Here is a 21,201-nt window from a genome sequence, read left to right on the forward strand (position 1 = left end):
TCTCAGGTGGTATTGTCTTTTAGGGCCTAATGCTCACAGAGAAACTACTGGGATTAGCCACTTCATGTGGCACCCATTTTAATGGATGTTCCTCCATCGGAACATCAGTGCTTTGAAGTGATGGAAAAAAATAATTAACCATACTCTAAGGGAAAAAACATACTTTAAAGAAAAAACTTGAGAGGGCTGAGACTCCCAGCAGGGTGGGAGTCATCTGCAGTGTCACGGTCTTAACTAGTGTGGCCATGGAGACTTGCTGTGGTCAGCAGAGAGAAGCAGGAACATGTTTTAGGGAATATGTGGTACATATCAGTGTTCTGAGGATATAAATATTTTTGTAGAAACACCTATTTCTCCAGTAACTAGAAAGAAGAAATAATTGGCTGGTTTAGATATGTGTGCCTACAGTGAGATGAGTTAAATACCATCTCTGCCATCTTTATTGAGGCTTCAGACAGCCTCAAACATCCATGCGAACTGTTACAATATCCCAGAGTCCAGAACATAGCAATTAGAGTTATTCTGAATATGTTAAATGGTAGCTAGTGATGCTCTTATTTTTACTGTATGAAGGGTTAAAAAAATTCTACAGGTTTGATAGTAGATAGCATGTAGACAGTATATAAAGAGCTGATTCTTCAGTGAACTGTTCTTATATACATGGAACCTGCTTGATTTTTAACATGTTATAATCTCAGAGTGCGGTCATATGGCTGACTATAATGCCATCAATATAAAATCAAGTTTCTCTACAATGCAGCAAAGCACGTAAGCCCTTGTCTTTATCTGTAGTGCACTGAAGAAGGCACATTTATGCCACAGACAGCTCTAAATACCGGTGCTTTACTATTTTACTGAATGAGGGCCTGCATGTGTTTACATAAGAGTCTCCCGATTTGGGTGTGAGCAGCAAATGAACCAAGCAAAATATGGAAAGCTTTGCAGCCAGAAAACATGAAGATCAAATTTTGGTCTGAATAAAATTCTCAAAAAATCAAAAGGATGAAACAGATTATTACTGATATTTTGTATAGCCATTGTATGTAAAGAGGATTATGTAATGAATAAAAGATAAATGCTCTCACTCTAAAAAAAAAAAAGAAAGAAAGATTACATGAAATTGGAAACTTATTACCATATGAAAGTTATCAGTTCATATATTCCATACCAAATGTGCTTGAAGCATGATTGTCTAAAAGACTTAAAAATACATGATTGCACTGAAGAAAAAGCATTTATAATTTAAATTAACATAATCAGCTCTTGTACCTGTAAGTAGTCAATTTTGCTTTTAAGTAATTTTAATTATTAAATAGAGCTAAGCTTACATTGGAAGGAGGTTTCTGTAAAAACAATGGGTACAAATAAGATTATGTGGTATATTAGAGTTAAGAAAGATTAAGTGTCATTTACTGATTAGGTTTCTTTATACCTAGCAGTCTTCAAAGAAAATAGGTAAGCCTTCTTTTTGTGAGTGACCATCTTGAACATTAGCATTCTGATTTCTAGTCTCTCTCATTTCAGTGATTTACTCTGGATATGTTAGCTCTAATATCGCAACGATTTGAACCAATAATACAAAGAAATGAGCAAACACAGCAGTGAGGATTTTAAGTGAGAAGGGAATCGGACTTCATAGCAGATAGTGTAATAGAAGTTCCACTGAAATCAATAGGCATTTGCACGTGGACTAACTCTACTGGAACAGGACTCTAAATAACCCTATAATAATTTATTTGGCTAGAGAGTCAAATGAGCACCTATAAACTGCTATTCTGAAACAATGAAGGCATTTTTTCGATAAAAAAATGGAACACCATTGGTTTTGTATTCCATAGCTTATTCAGGAAAAGGTGTAAATTTTAATGGAACCTGTGAAGGATTTTTAGGTTTTGGCTTACGAATCACTGTAATTGCTAGATTTTTCAGAAGCAGCTGGTTAACTTAACGTCTTTTTCTTAGTCTAATCTATGGAACAGTTAGAATAATATATGCAAAGATCTATGAAGTGTCAGGAAAGAGCCAATATACTTGACTTCTGCAATATGCATGTACTGAATAGAGCAGGTCAAGCCATTCACTGTATATAACAGCTTTGGGATTTAATCAGTTTTTCTATCTGTGAATTATCCATGACCTGCTAATGATTTTTTTATATGAATGTGTGTGGTTTATATAGTTCATCAAATAATCTTACAATCACATTAAGCTTGTAGAATTTTGCAAGTGCTCCTCTGAGTGTAATTTGCAGAATGAGATATTCATGTTTGCTACCCAAGTCACATGAAAGTGTATCTATCCTGTTATTTGTTGACCTAATGTCTGCAAACAAGACCACTGGAGTAATTGGATCTTTATAAACAGGGTACTAGTTAAGAAGAAAAGCACGCATAGTGAATCTTAAAGCCTTTGCAGTCTGTTTTTTGTACTCTTTTGTACTGAAAGGGCACTGTATTTAGTAGAAGACTATCTGCACTAGAAATTTAAGCTCTTTCCTGAACAAGAAAGCATAAGCTAGATTTATGAGAAACTTCTCAATACCTAGCCCTTATAAGAATTAGCTGCTTTTGAATCCTTCCTCTCTGAGCGCAGTAAAGCTGCTTGTGAGGCAAAATGGTCAGTCAGATTTTACGAAGATGTTCTTGTATTCTATTTAATATTTGCCATTTCTAAAATATTTTAATAGGCCTTCTTTTACCTGAATATAGAATTCAAATATATAACAGCTTCAAAAGACTTGAGTTGTCTCTCTGTTTTAAAGTCTCAGTGTGATGTAGTCACATTTCAAAGTATTTTCTTCATATCTATAAAACTTTTTACCGAGTTTCTTAAGGAAATGATGGATTAAGACCTCTCTTTCTGTGCACCACTCTCCCCAATAACTTCTGAACCTAATCAATCCATTTCAATTCCCACCCCTACTCCCCAGAATTGGTAAATGGAATGCAAAGAGAAAAAATAAAAAATTACCATGTCCAATGAAGGAATGGCCGGTAGCACTGATGTGTTATACGTTCTGTGTGGCAGCAGCCAGCTTGCTGTCTTACGTGTGGTTTTATGTATAATGATTGTAAGAGTCGGGATTCATTGTGGTGTTCTGAGAAGGCCCTGAGGGCGTTGAGCTCTAGCAGACTAGGCTTCTTTAGTTCCACAGTTGAAGGAGGTATTGTTTTGGTTTGGTTTGGTTTTAAATGAAAGTCAATGTTCTCAAGTGTCCATCTGAATACAGGAACAAAGAAAAACCTCATCCTATTGCATGTTTTGTGACAAAAACTAATTCCTACTAACATCACTGCTCTCCCAGTTGTGATTTCAATTAAGGTGGGTGAACTAAATATGTTGGCTAATGGAATATGACTCTAGAGGCCAAGAGAAACACAGGATATCTGATAGATAGTTCTCAGATGTCTGGGTATATCTTTCCTGCTGATGCTTATCCTTTACTACTCTATTCCTCCTAAGATGCTATAATATGGGATATTTTCAGAGGGTATCTGTATCTTCTTGTGCTACTAGAAGAATGTTAATGAGGTTAGGAAAATGTTCTTTCAGTTTTATTCAAGAAAGGGAAAGAAAGATAGAAACTAACTCGTATATTTATTCACATAGAACAAGCTCTTACTTTGGGCAGAATTTTGGATATAATCCATTTAAGATTGGATAACTATCATTTGAAAATTATAAGCCCTCTGCAAAAAAAAGAGAGCAGGGATGAGTGAAGGCCACAGGCTGAAATTCAGTTTATGTGCTCATGAAACACAGTCACTTTTGGCTTGTCTCCCCTTACCTTTCTATTTGAATTCTGCTGGGTTAAATTTTTATGAAAGTGACAATTCAATTTTCACTTTTTGGAAAGGTGGTTTATTGCCAAAGACCAACACGTTTTTGCAGCAGCAGTTTCTTACTTATGAGTAGAAGGGCAAGAATAAAGTCCTGTACAATACACTGCTCACAGATCCTTCCCAACAGTAGCAGCTGGTACACTTTCTGCACAGAAAGAGAAGACGTTACATAAGGAAAAGTTACGGGAAAATGAGGCAACTATTTTAAAAACGTTTAAAAGTTTATAATGGCTTTTAAAAGTAGGTGATAGATAAGGAACATAGAGAAATGCTAACGACTCAGAAATATCTTAGGGAAAAGAAACAGTAATAGCAGGATTTTGTAGGAGTTTTATTTCTAAAAGATTAATTTTCAGGACCAAAGTCTATTATAGAAAAGTTATTTAAAATCATTATTGTTGGGTTACATTTAAAGTGATGGCACATCTTCAAATCCTTCTCTGATGTAGGCATTAGGAAAAAGAATATTAGATGATAATATCAACACCTTAATGATTAAATAAATAGGAAGAGTAATGGGGAACAGTTGCTTTATTTGTGAGTTTTACTTCTAAAACATAATGAAATAGTTTTACTAGGGTAAGAGTGTATGCCATTTGGTGATATCCCACCTGTGTCATGAAACAAAGGTAAGCAGATAGTTTTTTCCATTAAAATAGTGAAGTTAAACGGAACACAAGTGTGCAGGATTCTTTCTTCACTACACTGGAGGGTAAGCCATAATTCTGCTACCTCCTTGAGGTATGCAAAATTGTAAAGCAAGTCTGTTTATATGATGGCAGCATAGCAATTCTTGGATCCTAGGATCTAGAGGAGATGTTACATGGAGGGTAGTGTTTATCTGAATGCTGGGAAGCCACATGCTTTCCCAAGCGTTTGTGGATTTTGAAGATTTTCAGTTTACTTAGACCTCATACTCGAAATGGAAGGGGTAATAAATATCAAAAACCTTCTAAATTTAATCCTTTTGTGGGTCTCTCTGTCGTCTTTGGTTACTTTCTCTCATACCGGCCTAGAGAATGCATGATATTGCTGCTGTATTAAATGAACAAAAATTTTTCTGCTGTTTCTCTTGACCACCTGGGATTAACAAATCCACATCCTGTTCAGATGAAAATATCTGCTTCCAGGTAATTTGGCAATCCTTAACAGCTCCCTTTCTTACCCTCATTGTTCTGCCAAACTGGCTTTCTTATGTTTATCCAGGTATTAGCTCTCTTACAGTTATCTGTTCTTGACAACATGATTGCTTGCAGTGACTGCTTCAGCTGTGGGTAGTTCTGATAAAGAATATAAATGCCTGCAAGGTATTGCAAACAGATAGTTGGGTAACTAATCTATGATCCTGTGCACTGTGGCAAGTTAAATTGCTCAAAAGTCATCCAAAATCACATGAGAACAGCAATCTGCTTAACTACTAAGAAAGAAATAAAAAAAAAAATGATGTGCCTGAAATCCCACCCTCTTACTCTTTACAATGCTACTCAGACCTGTAAGCAGGCATCTCCATTTGCACCACCTGCATGCTGAAGAAACGTTTCCTAATGGTAAGTGCTTCCAACCAGCTCCTCTAGGAACTCAGCATGTGTCTGTCCATTTCTAAAGCAGAGCTGGGGAGGAGTGATAGTCATAGAGCTGCTGCTTTGCTTGATACATATTCTCTTTAGCATCAGGAAAGTGATGTGAATGATAAAGTAATCTGAGTGGGGCTGCAATCTCAACAGCAATCTTAACTTTGCCCTTGAAACTGATCCACTATGTAGAAAAGAATTCAATAGTCACAAGAAAAGAGATAGCGCGAGTGAGACCATGACTCATCTAGCTTAAGCATGCCTGCAGAAGCAGGAATATTAGCACCTACTCTCTGCTTACAGCAGCATTTGTACAATTTATATTTAGCAGTCAGTGGCTACAAGACATAAACAGCCCAGAGAAGAGGGTCTAAGTTATTGAGTGAAAGGTTACTGAATGTTATTTTCACCATCGCTTTGCATTTTTAGGACAAAGGGGAACTGCTTGTATCACTTGACATTAGCACTTTACTACAGGCATTTAATTTAGCCAGCAAAATTATCTAGCTAGGTTTCTGCAGTTGTCAGCAGAGGCAGTCTTTTCCTGAATGTAATTCAGAGCCTGTTCACTTTTTGGTTTGAACTGCATGTTTCATTGACTGCTAGAGGAGCTTTGCCACATAAATTGTTTGCCAAAGTAGGTACCTACAGACCCTCTCACCGAGTATCTGAGCTGGTGTGTTTTAACTGTACAGTGAAAGACTTAATCGGATTTTTCCCCTTGTAGGCACAGGTGGGATTGCTTGCATACTAGTTGCCTTAAAAATGTCAATTCCTTTTAAGTGAGGCAGTTCTGGGCATAGAAAGCATCTGTCATATTAGGAAACAGTAGTAACTCATAAAAGAACACAGGTTGGAAAACCAACGTGGAATATGACTAAGCTTAAGGTGCCTTCAAGTTAGGCAGGTGTTGGGTTAGGGATTTCGGAACTGTAGTTTTGGATTTGGTATTTCTACCTTAATTCTCTAGCGGGAGCCCTAGGTTGCTTAAACTGACTTTGTGTGCTTTGATGTTTTAAATTGGAAATCTAAATTTTAATGCTAGTGATGCCTGGACCCAAGCTATCCGAAACCGGCAAATATCCTTTTATTTCCTTACCTGTTGTTTCATGGCTGCTGTTACAAATGTACCTTATTGTGGGATAGATCCTTCAGCTCCTAATCGTGCCCTGGGAAGCTGAGATTAAGCTGCTGAGTTCTTTGTGGCGTGGTGTGCTGTTTGCTTTAAGATACTTTATCTTCTGCAGGTGAAACAAGCCATACTTTCCAAACAAGGAAGCGAGAGGGAAAGAAAAAGATGTTAATTTGAGCCTTGCTAAGAAACTCAGATAAATGAGTGTGTCAAATAGAAAAGGACAAAATTAATATGGAAAGACATTGGATTTTCAAGGTTCTCAGAGGGCATTAAAACAGTAGAAGTGAAAAATAATAAAATTATGAGAAGTACTTGAGAATGTCTTTAAAATATTAATTGGGTGCTAAAAGTGAATGGCACATGCACAATACTTCCTCTCAATAGCAGTAACCTGAAATGACCACCTTCTGTCTCTGCAAGCCTTTAGAGTGCTCTTCCCTTTGCAGCTCTTTTCCTTTGATACGTTTTTGATAGAAGAATCAGCACCTGTGGCTGCTCGCAGTGTGGCTTGGTAGCTGTAGACTCCCCATCATTCTGTGATCTATTTTTTAAGAAATGGCATTTGTTCCTCTGAATGGCATCCTGCTGGTGTTTGCTCAAACCTCTTGGCTGGCTGCTGGTTATTCTGTAAGTCTAGAGCTCTCCTGTTGGTTTGGTGGAGACTCAGGATGGTAGCAACTGTGCTTTACTCCCTTTCCATTCACCTGCAGCTGTTAGGGTCATATTTGCTTGAACAGAGCAATGGAGTCTGGTTGTAATGCCACTCAGCAGGTTATACCCATATGGCACTGAATTCATGCCTGAAAATGGTCAAGAGATTGGGTTCACATGCATCACAGCACTGTATGCTAAAGGGATTGATGAGTGGCTGCACCTCTTTGCTGGCTCCCTCAAGTTGAGTGCTTTATCACACACGTTCTGGTTGGAAGCACAGAGTGGTGACAGACTTCCCTGGGAAAGGAAAATAGCTGTTTCCTTCCCAGGTGATATTCTGGGTGTACAGGGGAAGGATAAATTGTGCTCAAAATAGTTGCAAAGCTCAAGGGCAAAGGAAGTGGGCACAGTGAAACATTGATTCTTTCCCTGTATGCCCTGCCCCAGTTGTTTGGGACTGCAGGAGAAAGCATTTCAGATCCAGGAGATAGAAAGCAGGAATTTTATTTGTTGAAGGTGAAGTGTTATTGAAGAGAAGATTTTTAAATGCTGCTATGGATTAAAACTGGAAATTGAGCTTAATACACTTCGTAGTGTGTGTCAAATCCTTAAACCATCTCTCACGCAAAACTTCACGTGAAGACTTGTATCTTCTAAAGAGAATTTGCAGCTCTTGAACTGTGTTTTCAGGTTATTTTTAATAGCTAACTATAGGCAAATATTTTGAATGGGATGTAATACACCTTACAGTAAGAGGTTTGGGATTTTTCTGTGTATTAGTAGATATTCAGTAAATAATAGATTCTTTTAATTTATAAAAGTTACAGAACTGAACAGACTTTAATGGAAAGGTGTTTGCCCTAAAATAGTACTGTTTACAATAAAAAACCCCAAAATTAGATTATGTCTGTGGTGGTCTCATTGAAGGTTATTTAGCTCTGCAGTTAGCCCATGAGAGTTGCTTAAGTTCATGCGGCAGTGTAGCTTCTTTTATTGGTCAGAGTCAGGGCTAATAATGATAATAACTGAACAACAGTTGAGAGAAAATATCAGGCGCTATCATCAAGCGTGAAAGCCATGTTTATTTTGTTTATTTATAGACTACTTCATTAGGAAAATATTAACAAAGTATCATGTTGGTCATAAAGCTACACTGGTCATCTTTTACTCACATGTGCCTGAGGATGGAGAACTTTCAGAAAGATAGATATTGAATGGAAACCTAAGGAAAAGGACTGGTTACTACTGGTAAGGCATGACAGAACAAGAGGAAGAATGTTAAAAATATCTTGTAAGTGTATGGTCTGTAGGAGAAAATAAAATGGAAGACCATTAAATGAAAAAAATGAAAAAAAAAATTAAACAAAACGCTTACAAACTGGGCTGCCACTATTAGATTGGAGTGAAAATACCTGTCCATGGAGAAATGTGACAACTCAAAAAAACCCAACAGAAAAAAAAAAAAAAAAACCAACAGAAAACAAAGAAAAAACCCAAGTCACCACCCAAAAAACCCACCCTAAGATAAAAAAAAAACAAAAAACACCCACATTAATACAGTTTGACCCTTCTTTCACAACTGAGAAACAGTTGAAAATAATGATAGTTGCTTGGACTACAGGGTGATTTCTAGCATTAGTCCTCAAATGATTGTATGGAAGTAGTACTACCACTGTTACAGTTTTAAGATGAAGTTGAGGCACAGAGAGGTCAAACATACCTGGGCACGGTGCACGTACCGCTGTATGTGCTGCGTACAGAGCCTGGGTGGTGCCGTCTGCCCAGACTGCCCTGCCTGATGTGGTGGTTTCGAAGGGGGCTTGAGCAGATGGAAGAAAACCTCAGCACAGGGAGAACTGTCATTTGAAGAAAGTACCTGAAAAGTTATTTATAAAACAGGGAAGATGAGTTTGCACTGCTGCTGCAGCCCAGTTTCAGAGCAATGGTTAGCGGGCGGGCAGCAGAAGCAGGAGGACGGAAGGGCTCATGTGAAAGATTTTCTAAATCTTTCCGAGAGCTGGGCTGATATCTGCTGAAGTGATAGCTTTTATGCAGAAAGGTGGTAAATCGCTTCCTCTCAAAGATAACTGCTTTTTCAATAGAAGTCAAAATAAACCCAAATTAGGAGTAAGACGTTACACCGCTATGTACTTGATACACTGCCACAGCCAGGGCTCTCCTGCCACTCGTGCCTGGCAGCCAGGTGAGCCCCGTGGTGGTGGCCCACGGGCTGGCGGTGGCCATGGCCAGGCAGGCGCTGGCTGAGCTGGAGAGGTAGCTACAGCGGGGCTGAAGGCCCCAGGCCGAGGTGAAATGGCGCCCAGGGAGCAGGGTGAGGGGAGGCTGCTAGGGCTGGCTGCGAGGGCCTGTTGGTGCCCTCGGGACCCTGGTGGCAGCGTGGGTCGGCACAGGGTGCATGTCCCTCTGGTTTTGTCCTTCAGGGCAAGGAAGGGAGCAGGCAGGAAAGCCATTGGGTGGAGGTGAGGGCCAGGGGGGCATGTTGGATGGTGGAGAGGGAAGGCAGAAAGCAGCAGAGCGGGGTCCTGACTTCAAGACATGTGCTTGTGGGTTTGATGGCCTCTTGCGCTGTCATCCCCGCTTACCTCGGCTCTTTAGCAACAAGGAGCCTCACTCTGTCGGTACATAGATATCTCCCAACAGCAAATATCAGCGCTGGCGGGAGTACCACTGTGTCTGGGCTTGCTCTGTCCCCTGCCAGCTTGCAGCACCACAGAGCAACCCCAAATGAACTGCAACTCCTTTTCCTGCCCTTCCTGTAAGAGCATAAAATTATTTCTGTATGTAGACCAAACACAATGTAATTAGCTTGGGGGTGCTGTCAAACACTTATTAAAGCAACTTATAAATACCTCCGTTCCCCAACCCCCCCTCCAGCTTCTACTGCCCCTACTAAAACTTTGTGGTTCTCTCTCTATTTAGCAGAACAAGTAACGGATTTTTCACCAATAATGTATTTAACAAAAAAGGTGTTTGACACTGGATTTATATTTTCCATAGAGGAGCGTGCCTACAAGTTGAGGATTAGTCATTTAAGCTTTCTGAATGCAATTTAAATTGCAAATGTAAACTATCAGAAGAAAACACCTGTAAGTATTAAATCAGGCAACTGCTGATTTTCAACCAAATCAATAATTTGTAACAGGACAATGAATTTGTACCACCCAATCAAAACAAATAAGGACTATCTTCTTATTATCATAAAAGCAATAAAAAGACTTGCACAGCATTCTTTAACTAATTTGTCTTTCATTCTGCACCATAAAGATAACAGAGTGTGGTGTTCTCTTAGAACATATTGTTTTAGTTTGTATGTTTTTCATCACTATAGTTTGGAGTATATTGTTTTTTAATTTGCTGATGGAAACCATCAATTAGAATTAGTTTGAGCGCTGCGGGAGAATAATGACAATAGATATGAAGGGAATGGCATAGTATCTAGCATAAATTAACGATGCATTTATTGTGCATCTCATTAAGTTGGTGCAGAGCTTATTCTATGAGTAAATAACTTATAGTTGTATCAAAAGCTGGGAGAGTAGGAGGATTTGGTTAGGGAACCATCTAATTATAGTCACACATCTTAGAATGAAGGACTCTACTTCTTTGATAAAAGTCTGATTAAAAGAAACAATATTTTTCCAAATGTCAACATCTTATGTGCAGTTACAGCCTGTGCAAAGATATCCTGACACCCATGTCATTTACTGAGTCTGTCTAAAGCTTGCATACCTTTCTGTAGGAAAAAATAATTTAAAAAAAACTTAGACAAAGAGGAACTGCCTTATACCTTGTATAACTTTTAAAAATGCATTCCATTTTGGAATTCTATATGGCTGTATTTCATGTATTTGTAACCATTTCCAACTGAGAGGGAAAAAAAATCCCTCATTATGCATCCCACACTTCTAATAAAATTTACTGTGCCAAGGTTTTGATTGTGCTGGTTTTCTACTTCTGTTATCACAACAGTTATCATAAAATTGTGATACTTTCAGCTGTAACTAGAATTTATCATCAGGATAAAGAGGGAGCCAGACTTTCAGCTACTATCACTAGCAATGGTGAAAACTTGTTGCTTATCAAAGTTTGGAAACATCTGCGTGCCCAAGAAAGAGTATGTTCAAAGGCTTTCCCTTTGTGGACAGATGGACAAATGCTGGACACTTAACTCAGTAGGACAGTTAGGAAGTGGAGTAAATCCTCCCACAAGGATGGGTGCAAACAGATAACTATTTGCAGGTACAAATGAGTTTAATGTACGTATAAATATATATATGTATATTAGTAATTCTATATGCTTGTATGATAAATGGCCTTAAATATGAAGATTTTTGAAATTTGAATTTTCTTTGAAAGCAGGAATCCAGAAAAGGACAATGAAATTCATTCTACGGTTGTTTTTTTGCACAGAAATGGCCTTATCACCAATGGAAAAGGTAGTAACTAGTTACAGTATGTTCTCTGTGAATCACTAATACTGTGTCATTCTGAATTTGCTAATGTGTAGTAATGTTCCTTAATCTCATGAAACGGGGAGAATTTTTGACATTTACCATCTAGTTGCAGAAAAGAAAAAAAAAATAATTTGTGTAATTAAGTCAGCCAGAATGAATTAAAACAGTCAGATCAACGTAGAGCTCTTCCTGCCATCCACTGTACAGTAGGTATGTAATTTCTAATTAATGTATAAAATGTAGTTCACTTGTACTTGATGTTTAATTTATAGCTGTAAGCAAAGTATGTAATCTAACAGTAACATGAACAATTTATCCATGAAAGAATCAGTCTCCTTTAAAATTATGGGAAAGAGGAAATACAAACACAAAGGTTGCTTTGTTCTCTTTTATAATAAAACTAAATATTTCAATATCTTATTTGTTTCAGCTTTAACTAAATTAAAATTTTATGTGAGACAAGAGCAGCAGAGTGATTGAGACAGTAATATCCTTTGAGTTGAAACTTGCAAAACATAAAGTCTGAAATATGTGAGAATTCCATGCAGGCTGACAATTTCTGAGTGTTGCCTTTGAAATTCAGCTGTTATGCCAGAACTCTGACTCAATGATGAAGAAAATGATCTCCTCACGGTTGAGAGTAATTTAATCAGGACTATAAAATTTGGGTCTGGCTTACCCAAAAATAGTCTGCACTTTGTAAAGCCAGCTAACAAATTCCTTAACTAGAATTAGATTTATTTACTTATTCATTTGAGTGTTGAACTGGAATTAATAATAAAAATTAAAAAAATCCCCTAGGCCTATCTGGATATATACACGGTATAATTATTTTAATAAAAGCAGCAGAACAGAACCAATTTAGCAACCTATACTATATTTATCCCTCCTGTGGGGAGGAAAAGAAAAAATACCTCTAAAATATCCCATCTGGTCATTTAGAAGGAACAAAAAACAGGACTGTATCACTTAAACAATTAAACCTGAGCATCTAGCATTTTCCCCTCTTACCAGGAAGCATACTCGGCAACTGTGGCTCTGTGCTGTATGGAGTATGAAGGATCTTGAAGCACTGCGTGAATTTTGATTATGACTTGAAGTACTTCTGAGCTTATAGTTTTATCTCACAAGCGATGTGCTATATATATCTGAAGGAAGAGGTTTGTTCTTGTTGGATTTCTTGGTAGTGGGGAGGGATATGCTTATTTTGTGCTTTTTGATACTGGATGAACAATAAGGCTCATATTAAAAATAAATAAATAAATAAAATGAGAGCTGTAAACATTTTTTCACCTTATCCCTGCTGTGGCTTCTCTGAAAGTCTTGTCTGTCTCTCACTTCAGGGAGTCTGCTTGATCTAGGAGTCAGTCGTATGGCTAGCCTTTTAGAAGAAGTATTAATCATGGATTTTGTTCTTAATGACCCATATATAGGGTCCTCTGTAAACTGTAGGATATAGACTTGGGAAGGAACTGTAAAAATGTAGAAACTACAATTTTAGCAATATGATCCGACATGGCAAAATTTTTTTAGTTCTTTTTTCAGGAAGTCTAATTAGGGGAGAAAAACCCCAACCTGTAAATGTCGAGTTTTAAACTTTTAAAAAACTGTGAAATATGAAAGGAAGTCTATTTTGATAACGGGCTGTGTGGAAGAAAGAGAATAAATAATGAGAGCTGTGCTTAAAGTGGCAGACTTGGATTCAGTGTCTTTCAAGGAATGACAGGCAGTGCTGACTTCTTGTTATTTATTGACAGAGGAGGCTGGTGACCATTAGTGATGCCTTTTCACAAACCGAAGCAACTTTGGTTTAATCATTGATAAAGCAGTGCTAAATGTCTACCGATGCAAGGTGGTAGCTTTAGTTTTTAGCTTGGACACATGCTAATTTGAGCAAATGGCTACGTGTTGAAAGGAGGGGGGAAGAAGCAGCAAAAATATTAGAAAGCTTATCATTGTTTTCAGTGAGTAGGTGCAATTGCCTGCAGATGCTCAGATACTTCACCACTGAACTCTGAAGGCAGTGGGAAAAGATACCAATCCCATACCAGCAGGTTTCTGTCGCAGAAGACTGATACAATTTGTTCCCTCCTGAGACTTGAGAAATGTAATCACGCATGGAAATCTCCTTTGCACAGGCAAATCACACCGGTGTAGAGAGAAGAAAATGGAACAAACTACATGAATTTTCCTGGTTGGGTTGTGTGAAAGTGACTTTTGAGATGCCATTGACACAGTATTTCACCTGGGACTAAGAGTTCATAGATGTTTCTCTGATATTTGGTTAAAAATCAGGCTCTCGGTCTTAACAGGAATTTATTTTTTCTTGTTTCTTTGGTTTTTTTTCTGTCCAGTTAGGTAGACAAGATACTGCTGAGAAAACTGTCGTACCTAGTGCACAAGATGATGCTCTCATCCAGGCACCAGTGCGTGTTTCTGAGTGCCACCTGCTGGCTTTTTGCCTCTTAGCCATTCACAGACATGCAGACGTTTTTCTGAAGGTGTACGTCCTGTTGTGTCAGGTGTCAGTTCCTGAATACAGCCTTAGGGAATACAATTCTTTCACGCCTGTCAGCTGTCTTAGGGAGGTGCAGGCCAAAAGGCAACTGTGTATGCGTTCCAAGGCTTTCCTGGTGTCCACATTTCACTGAGTAAAACTAGGTATTGCTGCTCATATTTGCTCTTCTATTCTCTTTATAGAAAGATGTAGTAAGAGAAACAAACAAAAAACAACAACAAATAAGGGATCATGACAAATATACAGTGGACTTCATTATTCTGAAAAGGAACAGTTTACATTGAAAGCATGCTCCTTGCGTCGATATGTGAGAGAGGTCTTGGAGAATTATCTATCTGCTCGGTGTCCAGTTGTCACTAAGTAAAACAAGCAGTAGAAGTTGTGCTCATCTTATTGCTTCTCTAAAGAACCTTGCTTTCAGGATCCTATCCACCATTTGTGCACGTGTGCTTTGAAAAGGGAGAGAGTAGGCACATCATAAAAATGCATTTTGGGGAGATCCAGGTCTGTGATAACTATTTGGCCATAACTGCAGTGGTAACAACATGATTGGGATGTTGATAAAACAAAAGAGAGATTATCCTTTGTGATGTCTGTTCTGAATAGACGCTGTCTTCCACTGCAGATGGAAAGTGCTGTGATGAAGAGTACTTGTTTATTCTCCTGAATCCCGTAGAGAGCAGACAGGAATGAAGTGACTGGTAACTCAAATCCTTGTAACTCCCACTGGATTTCTATTTACAAACTGCCAGAAGACAAGCTGTCTCTCCCAGTGGCATTCTCTGAGGAGGCCTCCGTGTTGTCTGTGACTTTCATTACACACGTGCCTGCACAGCACCTGTCAGTCACTCTTACCCAGAGAGACACCCGTCACTTCCCAAGACATGCAATGAGTTAGACAAATTTTAAAATACAAAATGTTTGAATTGACTGAGCCATGGAAAATTAAACAAGCACTGGTAATATAGACAAGCATATACTAAGACCTAGACTATCTGGTTTTTTGTATGCTTGTGGTTTGGTGTTTTTGCAGTCCTCATTCAGATGTGTTTGTTTTGAAAGAGTTTGAGTGATACATTCCTTTGTTTTTAAGCACTGAGAATTTAAAGCACGGTGTGGTCTGTATTGTGTTTTGTTGTTGGTTTTGGTGGTTTGTTGTTTGTTGGGTTTTTTTTCTTTTTGTTCCCCCCCTTTTTTTTTTTTTTTCTCCTCCTGTTTTGGCAACTAGAAACATTTGGGTTTTGCCATTGCACTTGGCAGATTTTCCCCCAAGGCAGGAACCCAGAGGAGGTGCGTGGCCCTGTGGCAGTCCCAGGGAATCACATCAGAGTTCTTTCTGCTGGTTTTGACAAAAGTTTTAGCAAAGTAGGGATGTCTGGAGTGAAGTGTTTCAGGGTCAGTTCATTGGCATTTTTTAATGAAAATTTTCCAACAGTTAAAACTAGCCTGGCTTACAGGGGAAGAGAAAGCAGCTGTAATATATAATGAAACAAATGGAAAAAAAGGAAGTTGATAGCAATGAATAAATGAATATAAATGAGAAGTTAGGAATTGAAGACATTTGTAAAGGAAGCAGAAGGACACAAGGAGAAATCTATGGTCATTGGAATTAAGGACTTAAAAAAAGTTTTTTTTAAAGAAGAAAAAAATCCTAATGATGGTATTTGCTTGTTACTGTATGGAAAGGGAGGAAACGTGTGTGATAATGCAGGAAAACCAGAGGTAGTCAATAAAGATTTTTGTTACATATTTAACCAATCTGTGCTAACCTGTCCACCTTTTTTAGTGAAGATAACTAGTTTCCCAGCTAAAGGGTATGTAGTGATCTCATCTGGGTGGGTATAGGAGGCAAAGAAGGGAGTGCTACCAGGGAAATTGTTGATTAAGAACAAGTAAGTAGAGGTCAACAGCAGCTGAGGAGTTGTAAGGTGGTAAATAACTAGAGATTTGATGAGGAAGAAAAAAAAATAGATAAAGATCTTGGATTTGCAAGGGTTAATTTTGAACCGATTTTAACTTCTGCCTACAAATTTGTCTCCTTAAGTTGCGAAATTTCTGCTGTACCTTAAAATTCCTAGGCTTTCTTAGCAGTCCTCACCCTGGGAAGCAAACTCCTTTGTTTTTTCTGGGTTCTCCAAGGCTGACATTGTCCCCTTGCAACCCTTTTTATTCCCTGAGCAGGAGTCCCATCTCTCTCTCCCTTATTGTCTCACTTGCTGCCTTTCCTGTGTGGGGCTTGTTACAGGTTAATGTATAGAATTCAAAGTTAGTGGTAATCCAGAATGTTCCTCCTGGTTCTCTGTGGAAAAGAAATGGTGTTAGCCATATGATGATGCTGAAGCATCTTGTCTCAACAATTAATGAGGATAAAAATGGGCACTGGCTGTTAACCTTGGACCTTTTAAAATCAGCGTTTCTTTATAGTAGTGTCCAAATGTTATAGAAAAGCTGTCTGAGGAGCTCAGTGGACCATTGCCATTGCTTTTCAATAAAACTGGTACTGGAAAATTCCAGAAGATGAGAAGAAATGTGTTGTTGAGCCAATATTTTGAAAGGGTGAAAGAGGTTACAATGGTAATTATAGGCCTGTCAAACTGGCATCCATCTTAGGCAAAATAATGGCATGGCTGATATAGGACTCAATTATAAGGAATGAAATAAGGGTAATAATAATTGTTAGACTTGTGGAACACAGATATTGTAAAGCTGATATGACACCCTTTTGACAAGATTACAGTTTGACTTTATAGATGTAAGAGAGCCATTGATGTAGGGAGGTTTTTTTATGGCAAAAGGGGGATTTGAGAGGGTAAAGAATTTTGATTAATTAGCTAGGACAATACAAAGCTGCCCAGGACATGCCATATGAATGAAGAGTGGATGAATGAAGAGGGGCTAAACGATGAGTAATCATTAAGCAGGCACAGTTCTTGTGGTCTTTAATCAGGGATGCCCACACAATGTTTAAGGGCTTATCAGTGGCCTGGAATAAACAATGTCATTAGTGACACAGTGTGTGGATGATGTAAAGACTGAGAGATCTAAACATAACGAGTTTATGTTACTGATACTCAAAGCAATACAGATTGTTGGTAAGCAGGGTGTAAGTGAGAAAACCACATTTGGATAGGGAACGAAGACATGGTGGAATGCTTATAGCATAACAAGCTTCACAAAGTATGAAGGTGAAATGATTGGCTTCTGATATACGGTGGACAAACGTGACTTGTTTAAGCCTGTAAGGACTATACAGGAACACTGAGTGGGAGCAGAGCATCTACTTTTATCCTGGTACGTGTTTGTAGGTTCCATTATTTTTGGCGTACTAATTCTAGGTGACCACATAGGTTTCCTTCCATTTGTTAGTATTAAACGTGGATAGTCGTCTTCCTATTCCTTTAATGCTAAAGAGTCAAGTTTTGCATGTTTAATTGTGCCGCTTAGTTGATAATTGGAACAAAACTCAAGGCTACTATAAGAGACGATGGATGACCCTGATGCACTTGCTCTGACTAATTTTACGTGAGCAGGAGTCACCCTCTACTAGTTTGCACAGAGAAGAATTCAGGGGGGTTATTGGGCTATTCCAGCTGCCTTGAATTGCAGATGATTCTGTGTTTGTGTTGGGCAAGGTCAGAACGCTGTGTGTTTTACAGATTTGCAGAAGTACTTTTAAGAATATCTTGCAGTCATCTGGTAGATGTAGGCAAGTCTACAGTTCTACCAACATTTGTGGTAATTCTGTGCAGTAGCATCAAGTTCCTCTTGATAATTTAAAAAAATAGCTTTGTAAAAATGTGAATTTAAATACATATTACTACTAGTATCTCTGCAGTAATAATATACTGGATATTTTTAGGCATTCCATTTACTTTTTCTCTCTCATTTTTGCAGTCTAAAAACTATTCTCCTTCGTAAAATGTGTTGAAATCTCCTGATGGGAAGATGGTTTCTGTTCAAAAATGGTGCAAACAGAAATGTTTTACCTGATGCTGTAGTATCAGTCTTCAGAGAATTTGCATTGTGGAGAACCTTAAAAGATATTTTTCTTTGTAATGATGGTGCTTTTTCTAGATTACGTGGAATTAGGATTCTGGGAGTACAGGGGGAGTAAGTGAGATCCTTGGAATTAAAAAAACCCAATGGGTACATCAAACAACTTTGGAGAATTGTCATTTCTAAATATTTTGTGTGCACAATTGCTGATCTTTTTTATCTGTTCCATGCTTTTGTTGTTTTGTAGCACTTCACAGAAAAACTACATTCCTTCTCAGTGAAGCTGAACTCTGTTTCCCTTATTTTAATCAGCTAAGATAAGTAGATATAAAATTAATAAAACTGGCAGTATCTTACCAGAACTTCATTATTTATCTATCTTTTCAAATATTTAATGAATATACCAAATGGATTAGTTCTGTGAAAGGCTGTAAGTGAAGTATTCAAACATTATGAATTCCAGTTTGTATATGACTGTTTTGGTGTTTTCTCTTATTATCAGTGGTTTTGTTCATTCTGCACTTATTATCTATGAACATCTAAAAATGTCTCTCTCTCTAATGAAGAATTGTTTATTTCCTATTGTCTATTGTTTGGCAGTTCAATTTAGAGGTACTGCACTGTAGATTGGCACATCTTTCTCTTCTCTTCTACTCATTAGCAGGGAGTCTTTAATCTCTTCTTTGTTTTTCTTAATAATCACAATATCTCACTTTCCCAGTGGGACTCAGCCTAAGATTGAGTAGAAAATTAGACTCACATCAGGCAGGCTGAGCTTATAATAATGCTGAAGAAGTAATATAACATAAAAAATGAGACATTTCTGCTCTACATATGGTTTTAATTATTGTAGCTTTTGGAGTCTAATTCAAAAAATACACTAATGAATTGAACTGAGGTTGAAAAATCTGCTTTATCTTTTAAAACAGAAGTATTTTGGTCCAAATATTCTTTAAATAATCTACTGTGTTTAAAATTGTAATAGGAACTGTTTATTGAATAAGAGTCTGTGAGGCTCCTTATTAATGTGGATTTTTTAATTTCTTATGGATCTTTGTACTCATATTAAGACCATATTGGCAAAATAGGAACAGTATTTTGAGTATTGTAGTTACTTGGTCACCAAACTCGTTACCCAAGAAATCTTGTAGCTTTTGAAGAATTTTTTTTATTTTTTTATTTTTACCCGTTGCTACTTTTATTGTCTTGGATTTATTGGATTAGCGAATACAAATAAAAATTGAAAATCCCGTATTAAATATTTTCTCTGAAGTACAGTCAGATGTATTGTCTTCATACATATGTATGAACATTATTTTCCAGAATATCATCTTAATTTGCCATCAGATGTGATGTAAGTTTGGAATGATAACATATCTTTAACCAAATAACAATTTAATTTACTGACGTTGTACAGATTTGTCTTTTCTTTTTAGTATGGTCAAAATATGAAAGAAAATGGTACCTAAGTAGATTATGAAGATAATTAAACAACATTGGGTTATTTTATTTTTAAATTGTTTTATATGTATCTTTAAAATAATATATACTACAGATTCTGTAAGAGTTCTTTTTTCTATGGCAGTCTTTGACAGTAAGCTGTCAAATACAAGATGATTTATAATACTTTACAGGCAGTTCGGTGAGTAGATGAGCTAGTGATGGGCAGGGGTGATGAGCACAGACTTGCAGAGCATTGGTCCTAAGCCTTCAGTGGGAAAGGCCCTGCAGCTCACACTAAGGCTGTCTGGGGCTGGCTTTGGTTCAGCAGGTGTGGTCCTGCTCTGCGTTCAGTACAAAGATGGTCTGTGCAACCCTGTTAAAGCAGCAGGATCAGAGATGTATACACTGTCAGCTGGCCAACACTGAGGACTGATGGGGTTCAAAGTTACTTTAAATCGATTAAAAATGTCCTTTTTCTTCATCAGAAATTGGATCAGGCCCAGTGATGTTAGCATGACTTGAAGATCTTTGTACCCTGAAACATGTACCTTTGTACCTAAAACATACTCTGGAGGAGTTAATTACTTTTATTCTTACCAGTGGAGGATTTTGCCAAAAGATGATTATGCTTTGCATATGTTGATTTTTTTGAGTCTATTTTTCTGCTCAAAACCTCTACATGGCAGGAAAACAGTATTTTCTACATTTTAGGGAGACAAAAAACGCATGAGCAAATGGGATAAAGCTGCTTAAGGGGCAGTTCAGACTGGACATTATGGAAATGTTCTTCACTGGGAAGATGGTTGGTCACTGGAACAGATTCCCCAGGGGAGTGGTCATGGCACCAACCCTGTCAGAGTTCAAGGAGTGTCGGGATAATGATCTTAATCATATTGATTTCGTTTTAGATAGTCCTGTGAGGAGCAAAAAGTTGGACTCAATGATCTTTATGGGTTCCTTCCAACTGGAGATATTGTATGACTATATGATCAACAAAGGCATTTAGAGTGTACTTTTATTCAAGTACTGTTTATCTCCCAAGTGGTTTTGGGTGACCGGAGTTTACATATGTAAATATCTTGGTGCCCCTGTGTCACAGTGACTTACCTTCAGGCACATAAGGGAAATCTGCAGAAACCCCTCAGCTAAGCTTGGCTGTCCTTGCATCCCAGGTCAGCCCCCTTAACTACCATGTCACTCCTGCTGTTGCTCTGGACCTCGTCTTGGTATCAGGTATGTGATTTTTTTTTTCATATGGTGGTTGGCTCACTCGAATACATAAACGAGACGTGTTTAGACTTAAATCCATTTCTGAGATTAGAAATAAAACATAGGACTGTGTTTGGATATGCCCTTTCACTTCTTAATTCCTTTGTAATCAACAGTAGGCGTCCTAACAGAATTTAGATCTCACAAGTATAGCTGGTTTGAAAAGACAATAGTTTAACACTGAAGAGTGTGCTGTCCTATTTCTCTGCTGTTACATATTTGCTTTGTTAAGTATTGGGAAAATGACAGAACTTGGTGATCTCTGATCTTTGAAACAGGTAATTCTGAGTATACTCAT

At 37.8% G+C, this 21,201-nt stretch overlaps 1 long non-coding RNA gene across 1 annotated transcript in view; it reads left to right on the forward strand.

Moving 5' to 3' along the window:
• LOC308060855 overlaps nt 1–21,201 on the forward strand; it is a 62,322-nt gene that overhangs the window by 34,392 nt on the left and 6,729 nt on the right. Inside the window, exon 1 of the long non-coding RNA XR_013926941.1 lies at nt 1–20,867. This exon is cut by the window's left edge and continues 34,392 nt beyond it. This is a non-coding gene — a long non-coding RNA (uncharacterized lncRNA). The remainder of the gene's footprint in view (nt 20,868–21,201) is intronic.

The sequence above is a fragment of the Falco punctatus genome (assembly GCF_963210335.1).
Source record: "Falco punctatus genome assembly, chromosome: 1".
NCBI lineage: Eukaryota > Metazoa > Chordata > Aves > Falconiformes > Falconidae > Falco > Falco punctatus.